General features: G+C 39.9%; 1 pseudogene; it reads right to left on the bottom strand.

Annotated features, from left to right (window-relative positions):
* Positions 1-205: 205 nt before the first annotated feature.
* On the bottom strand, positions 206-4,330 carry LOC133652738 (heat shock protein HSP 90-alpha 1-like; annotated as a pseudogene).
* Positions 4,331-8,483: the final 4,153 nt, after the last annotated feature.

Genomic DNA, 8,483 nt, shown 5'->3' with positions numbered 1-8,483 from the left:
GTTTATAAAACTGTAGAATTTAAGACATTATCTGTAAATAAACAATCCGCCTGTTATTTGAAGTAATATGCCAGTAATGACAAACTATGTATATTTCTATTTTTTTTTACAGAAAAATACCAAATTAATTATACATAGCATTTTCTGTTTTCTTAAATTACTTTCAATTTCATGTAAAATTACAGTAATAATCTTTCATTAAATATGTAGCTTGTTATATAAAAGTCTATGTCTATACTAACAATCTATAAAGGTATTTTTCTGCAGAACTGTTTGCATCGTCACTTTATTAAAGGTGGTTGATCTTAACAATTCAGAAAAAATCTGTAAAATAATGGTATTTTTCTGTATAACTGCCAGCTTTGTCACTTCATTAAAGGTGTTTGATCGTAATAATTTGGGAAAAAAACTGTAGAATAAAGGTATTTTTCTGCAGAACTGTTTGCATCGTCACTTTATTAAAGGTGGTTGATTTTAATAATTTAGTAAAAATCTGTAAAATTACAATATTTTTCCGCAAAACATTTCATGAAAATTTCTGTAAATATGTTTTTGATCGTTATTTGGTTTACAATGTTTTACTTTAATGTTATGGTTTTCGTTTGGCAGCCATAGCTGCCAGTAGATGACCGTTTTTTTACAGAATTTTTTTTTACAGTGTACCATACTACAGTTGCATCATAAATATTTGTATTTCTGGGTGTAGCTTTAGATACTAGGTGAGATTGGCTACTAATAGATGACAAAGACTGATAGTTTCTACCTATGATTCTAAAAAAGTAATGGCTTTGAAAAAAAATTAGAAATAAATTACAAAAAAATGTGTCACAAAAGCAGATTTAGTCGACTTCTTCCATTCTTGAGGTGTCATCATCTCCCTCCAGAACTGGCATGTCTTCTTCAGCTGGCTGAATGAGGTCCTCCACTGCTGAGTCGTCGTCATCGATGCCAAGGCCAAGCTTGATCATTCTGTAAATGCGGTTGGCGTGCGTCTGTGGGTCCTCCAGTGTGAATCCTGAAGACAACAGCGCCGTCTGAAACAGGAGGATGACCAGATCCTTCACCGCCTTATCGTTCTTGTCCACGTCGGCCTTCACCCTCAGGGTCTCCACAATGGGATGCGCGGGGTTGATCTCCAGATGCTTCTTGGCCGTCATGTAGCCCATTGTGGCGTTGTCTCTCAAGGTCTGGGACTTCATGATTCTCTCCATGTTGGCCGTCCAGCCGTAGGTGCTGGTGACAATGCAGCACGGCGAGGAGACGAGGCGGTTGGAGACGCTGACCTTTTCAATCTTCTTGTCGAGGATGTCCTTCATGATCTTGCAAAGGTTTTCAAACTTGGTTTTTAACTCCTCCTGCTTCTTCTCGTCCTCATCCTCCGGCAGCTCCAGGCCTTCCTCGGTGACTGACACCGGGTTCTTGCCGTCATACTCCTTCAGCTGTTGGGACACAGTACTCGTCGATGGGCTTAATCATGTAGATGACCTCCAAGCCAGCCTTGCGAAGGCGCTCCACGAAGGCAGAGTTGGCCACCTGGTCCTTGGTCTCACCTGTGATGTAGTAGATGTGTTTCTGGTTGTCCTTCATACGTGAAACATAGTCCTTTAGCGACACCATCTCATCTCCGGAAGATCAAGTGTAGTATCTGAGCATCTCAGACAGTTTCTTCCTATTCTGGGAATCCTCATGGATGCCGAGCTTAATATTCTTTGAGAACTGCTCATAGCATTTCCTGTAGTTGTCCTTGTCCTCTGAAAGCTCTGTGAAGAGTTCCAGGCACTTCTTGACCAGGTTTTTGCAGATCACCTTGAGGATCTTACTCTGCTGCAGCATCTCTCTGTAAATAAATGTGTTATTTGAAAATAACAGTAATAGGTCTCAATAATATGTAAATAGGAATTCATGCCTGACAAAGTACTTTCCATACATAAATAGGAATACTATGTAGCCGGTGTTCTTTTCCTCTGCGTTGTGTGTAGAATTTAATGAACACGACCGACACCAGGGGTCGCTGCTCAGCTGCACTTCACTTGTGTTAATGCATCTGACGAGGCAGGAACTACAGACGTTGTCAATTTGTTCTGCCAATAGTCGAGCCACTACACAAACTTAATAATACAGAACAGGAAATAGTGAACTTAAGTTCTTAATGAGACAAATACAAATTTCTGTCGTCGCATGGACTCCTACCTCTCCCGTTGATATCGTGGACAAAAGGTAAGTAGAAGGGCGTGTCCAACACACATAAATAAGCAGGTGTCACAACAATTATTGCAGTACGAGGGACACGACGAGACAATGGTTCCACATATTGATGTTCAAAAGAACAACCTTCAGGTATTTTCATGTAACTTACACATCTTGTGTAATTATAACAATAATACAACATTATAAAATACATTATATTTACATAATTGACCCGGTTAGAAACATACCAAATCAAACGTTACAAAGGCAACAACACCGATTTTATTCAGTAAATAAATGTGTTCCTTGCTGTCCCACCGAGACACAAATAAACCTGGTCAAGTGTCCAGCATGCTGTACTGAGTCTGACCCCCAGACCCACTTTGACCAACCTCCATCTTGCACGGCCTGCTGCTGTCCCTGCGCCTGCTGGTCTGTAATGCTCCTCTTCTCCTCCAGATCTGTGTCCAGAAGAGGGTCAACATTAGAACAAAACTTCCTAGCGATGAAGACTGACAGTCACCTTCACATCACGTTTATCCTCAGACTTCCTGGTCCATCGAGTGGCGGGATGGAAGGAGGACCAATCAACACAAACATTAGTGACGCAAATACGACAAATTGGATCCCAAGAAGATGCAGTTGTGCAGGGCTTAAAACTTGCGAGACAAACATTTTTGCAGCAAACTCCTAAAAACACTTGAGCGCTCCTGTTGTACAGAGGAACTTGGACCAACACGTTGGTAGATTCTTCCATTGACATGTTAACCTTGCTAGCAAACAACACTGGGGTCCAAAATTGTGGTTTACATAACTGAGGCGTTCCTCAAGGCACCTTTTTTTTTTAACATCGATCATGTAGAAGCCCATATTTTCTGTACAGATTTACTTTACAAAAGAGAAGTGTGGGATACTTCACTTTTTCCCTTACTTGTATTTGACTTTATTAAATGTATTTATATTAATGTTTGGCGCAGCCGGACCGGAGCAGGAGGGGATAGAAAAAAGAAAACGAATGAAGACAGAGGGGGATAAAACAGAGAGACAACAACAACCAAACCAGAACAACGTCAGTAAATACAATATGTAAAAATACATTGACCCTAGTGTGAATGTTGTCTGTCTATCTATGTTGGCCCTGTGATGAGGTGGCGACTTGTCCAGGGTGTACCCCGCCTTCCACCCGAAATCAGCTGAGATAGGCTCCAGCACCCCCCGCCACCCCAAAAGGGACAACAGTCGAAAATGGATGGATGGACAAATTAGATACAAAAAATGATCACAAAGAACTAGTTACTGAAGTAGATATTAGTAACACAGAAATGACAATGAAAATCTTTTCACTACCAATAAAAATAGCACTATAGATAATAATAACTAGAAATGTTGATGGGCTTGCTATCTGTGCCCTGGACCTCTGGTGGGGGGTCACCGGAAGCCGCCGTACTTTTAAGATGGTGCAGAGTGTCTGAATCTGTGAGATTTAAGTGTGACCGTACAAAATGAGCTACAGAGGTAGCCTAAAACATTAGCATGCTAACATTAAAATGCTAAAACTTAGATTGTGTGCAAACGTTGGCATGCTAACAGTTAGCATGTCTCACATACCAAGTAATATGACTGTAAGGTGTCTAGCTGCGGAAGTACAGAAAAAAGTGAAAAATAAGCTGAAAAAGTTAGCATGCAAATATTAGCTTGCTAGCATGCTAAAATGTGTATGCAAACAGTTAACAAGTGTCAACTAAGTTATATGACTCTGGGATAAACGGTTGCAAAACTATCGAAAAAAGTTAGCATGCTAGCAAGTTAATGTTAGCATGCAAACAGTCAGCATGTGTCACATACCAAGTAATATGACTCTAAAGTGTATTTCTGTGGAATTAGAGAAAAAAGTGTAAAAATAGCGGAAAACGTTAGCATGCCATTGTTAGCAACAAGTGTTGCATACCAAGTTATATGACTCTGAAGTAAACAGTAGCAAAAGTAGCTCAAAAAGTTTGCATGTTAAGGTTAGCATGCTAATGTTAGCATCCAAACTTGTCCTTTCGAGGGATTGCCCTGCGGGGAGGGTTGGTGAGGGGATGAGGATGCCTCTATGGAGCTCCAGTCCTCCCGACTTGTTCCCCGATCGTCCATCCCTCATTGTTATTGAACACACTAACGTCGATGTACTACTTTTAGTAAAACGGAGACATAATCGGGTAATGTAGCTATTGCAGCGCTTGTCATTCCAAGCTGCTGCCTCGCCTCTAAGTGGGTAGAAGTCAGTGACGTGCGGTGAGGTTCATGGCTGGTGAGGCACTGACTTCATCACAGTCAGATTTACAAACATATGAACCCTAAAGAGTATCTTATTTGATTGGCAGCAGTTAACGGGTTATGTTTAAAAGCTCATACCAGCATGTTTCCCTGCTTTGCACTCAGCATCAAGGGTTGGAATTGGGGGTTAAATCACCAAAAATGATTCCCTGGTGCGGAGCCGCTGCTGCCCACTGCTCCCCAAGGGGATGGGTCAAATGCAGAGGACAAATTTCACCACACCTAGTGTGTGTGACAATCATTGGTACTTTAACTTAACTTTACACATACAAACTGTAGCACACAAAAAAGCACATTTTATAAAAAAAAACGTTATTATGGTCTTACCTTTACTTATAAATGAAGTCTATGCGCCGCTCCTTCTGAATAAAAGCATCAATAACTTGTTTATAGAAGTCTTCCTTATCTTTCTTCAGTTTTAAAAGTCTCTCTGTGTCGATGGAGAACTTCCTTTAATTATTACCTCCTGCTTCCTTTGTAAGTCCAGTTTAGAAAACTGTTTTATTTTAGATATGTAATCCTCCATGTTAAAAGTCCAGGCGAAAGGAAAAAATAAACGATCGCTAACTGTTGCTGCTTGTTGTCACTTATTCTGCAGCCGAGTAGTCGCAAAAATGATCCCTGGGATCACTAGCGCCCTCTACCACCATGAGGCGGGATTACTGCGAGTCTCAGCCAGTACGTCTTCGCAGCCGTTTTATGATTGCTCGGCACAAGAAATACGTTACACACATACAGTTGTTGACAAAATACACTGTACATTATATACCTCAGTTAACTAAACTATGGAAATGTACAAACTCTGTTTCCATATGAGTTGGGAAATTGTGTTAGATGTAAATATAAACGGAATACAATGATTTGCAAATCATTTTCAACCCATTTTCAGTTGAATATGCTACAAAGACAACATATTTTTTTTTTTGCAAATAATCATTAACTTTAGAATTTGATGCCAGCAACACGTGACAAAGAAGTTGGGAAAGGTGACAATAAATACTGATAAAGTTGAGGAATGCTCATCAAACACTTATTTGGAACATCCCACAGGTGAACAGGCAAATTGGAATCAGGTGGGTGCCATGATTGGGTATAAAAGTAGATTCCATGAAATGCTCAGTCATTCACAAACAAGGATGGGGCGAGGGTCACCACTTTGTCAACAAATGCGTGGGCAAATTGTTGAACAGTTTAAGAAAAACCTTTCTCAACCAGCTATTGTAAGGAATTTAGGGATTTCACCATCTACGGTCCGTAATATCATCAAAGGGTTCAGAGAATCTGGAGAAATCACTGCACGTAAGCAGCTAAGCCTGTGACCTTCGATCCCTCAGGCTGTACTGCATCAACAAGCGACATCAGTGTGTAAAGGATATCACCACATGGGCTCAGGAACACTTCAGAAACCCACTGTCAGTAACTACAGTTGGTCCGTACATCTGTAAGTGCAAGTTAAAACTCTCCTATGCAAGGCGAAAACCGTTTATCAACAACACCCAGAAACGCCGTCGGCTTCGCTGGGCCTGAGCTTATCTAAGATGGACTGATACAAAGTGGAAAAGTGTTCTGTGGTCTGACGAGTCCACATTTCAAATTCAAACTGTGGACGTCGTGTCCTTCGGACCAAAGAGGAAAAGAACCATCCGGATTGTTATAGGCGCAAAGTTGAAAAGCCAGCATCTGTGATGGTATGGGTGTGTATTAGTGCCCAAGACATGGGTAACTTACACATCTGTGAAGGCACCATTAATGCTGAAAGGTACATACAGGTATCCAAACAACGTTACCATGGACGCCCCTGCTTATTTCAGCAAGACAATGCCAAGTCACGTGTTACATCATTGTGGCTTCATGGTAAAAGAGTGCGGGTACTAGACTGGCCTGCCTGTAGTCCAGACCTGTCTCCCATTGAAAATGTGTGGCGCATTATGAAGCCTAAAATACCACAACGGAGACCCCCGGACTGTTGAACAACTTAAGCTGTACATCAAGCAAGAATGGGAAATAATTCCACCTGAGAAGCTTAAAAAATGTGTCTCCTCAGTTCCCAAACGTTTACTGAGTGTTGTTAAAAGGAAAGGCCATGTAACACAGTGGTGAACATGCCCTTTCCGTACTACTTTGGCACGTGTTGCAGCCATGAAATTCTAAGTTAATTATTATTTGCAAAAAAAAATAAAGTTTATGAGTTTGAACATCAAATATCTTGTCTTTGTAGTGCATTCAATTGAATATGGGTTAAAAAGGATTTGCAAATCATTGTATTCCGTTTATATTTACATCTAACACAATTTCCCAACTCATATGGAAACGGGGTTTGTATAATATAATTCTATAGATAGCAATATGGTCTCACTGCACAGCAGGCCAGCAGTTAGCCGAGTCATTGCGCAATCCATGGTGAGGCTCAACTGGCTGCTGATCACCGCAAGTCTCTTCTCAGTATTTGAACGGCAAATAAAAATGATCTAAAACTGGTGAAGTTAAATGGGAAATAACTTTATAGTATAATCACTGGATACATATAACAATTTAATTTTTTTTTTTTCTTTTTACATTTTTTTTCTTTCCATGATGGCAGGTGAGGCCCCGCCTCACCTGCCTCCCCTGACTGCACGTCACTGGTAGAAGTTATTGCTAAATTATAAATCATGCCTCTCACATATATAGTAGAAGTTTTAGGACATCCATCCATCCATCCATTTTCTACCGCTTGTCCCTTTCGGGGTCGCGGAGCCTATCTCAGCTGCATTCAGGCAGTAGGCGGGGTACACCCTGGATTAGAAATTGGTCAACTTTGAAATTCAGTTTAGACCCGAAGACATATAGGAAGACAATATTCTCATTTGGTCCCACCTATTTGTTTTCTACCTGATGAGTGAAGGTTATGATTCATTCATCATCTAAATGGGGAACACAAGTCCTGTGCTGAAAGATACAAACATCCCATCAGTCGGCATCTCAGTGCGAGCAGAGTACAGTCAGTGATTGTTTTAATATGTTCATAGCTTTTATTTCTTGTTTAACACTTAGCAATACTGCTACATGATGCTTGATATTTCACTAGAGCTGGATCTACTTATTATCAGCTTCTAAAACTTGTAACTCATCCTTATATTCAGGCTAAAGAATAGAAGGTTGTAGATCATCATTTATCCCAAACTAGTCATTGTTGTCTCTTATGAAGTCTGCCATGATTAATTGTTTCCGGCAAATGTTGCAATGCGCTCTATGAAACCAATATGCCCCCCAAAAAATGTTCCGGGAGTAATTACGTGTTATTGTGAATGTACCGGTTACTACATTATGCGTATATTTACAGCGTGTATATAAAACATTGATGGAGATTTTTGGATGTTTTTAGAGGGCTTTATAGGCAGAATAGATTGACTCCTAAAACCTGCATGGTTAGCTGCCTCTTGCTAGCGTTTATTTACAAATTAGAATGCATAAAAAAGAGAAAGACACCTGTTCTTATCTCAGACAGAGATTGTGAATAATAGGCAAAATCCCCCAGAAAATGCAGTTCACCTGTAAACAAATGTACAGTAGGTAGCATTCCATCCCACACACTTGATAACAATCATCTAATTTACAACAATGCTAGCAAATCATAAATATAATAGGGTACACTGTTTGAAAATGTGTTATTGTGTTCACTTTAGTTACTTGCTCTAAAACATTTTCAGTTCTATAATCTATTGTTCAAGTGTAGGATCAGGACTCAAAATCGAATCCGAGGCCAAAATGTTGATGGTAACATCCCTAATTTAAAGATTAAAAAAAAAACTTACTATCAAAATTAAATATGCATATATACAACATGAATTCAATCAAACTGTTAAGGTAATGTCCAACAAGTAGCTCTTCAAATCCTTCAGGTACAGCTCTCAATTCAAAACCTAACGTTGATAGAGTGCACCCTGATTTGACCTAAACACAAAACAAACATTATTCTTTCAATCAGACATTAAAAA

Source organism: Entelurus aequoreus, linkage group LG06, assembly GCF_033978785.1.
Source record: "Entelurus aequoreus isolate RoL-2023_Sb linkage group LG06, RoL_Eaeq_v1.1, whole genome shotgun sequence".
Lineage (NCBI taxonomy): Eukaryota > Metazoa > Chordata > Actinopteri > Syngnathiformes > Syngnathidae > Entelurus > Entelurus aequoreus.
Note: the sequence above shows the minus strand (reverse complement) of the source record. Positions and strands in the feature narration are given on the sequence as shown.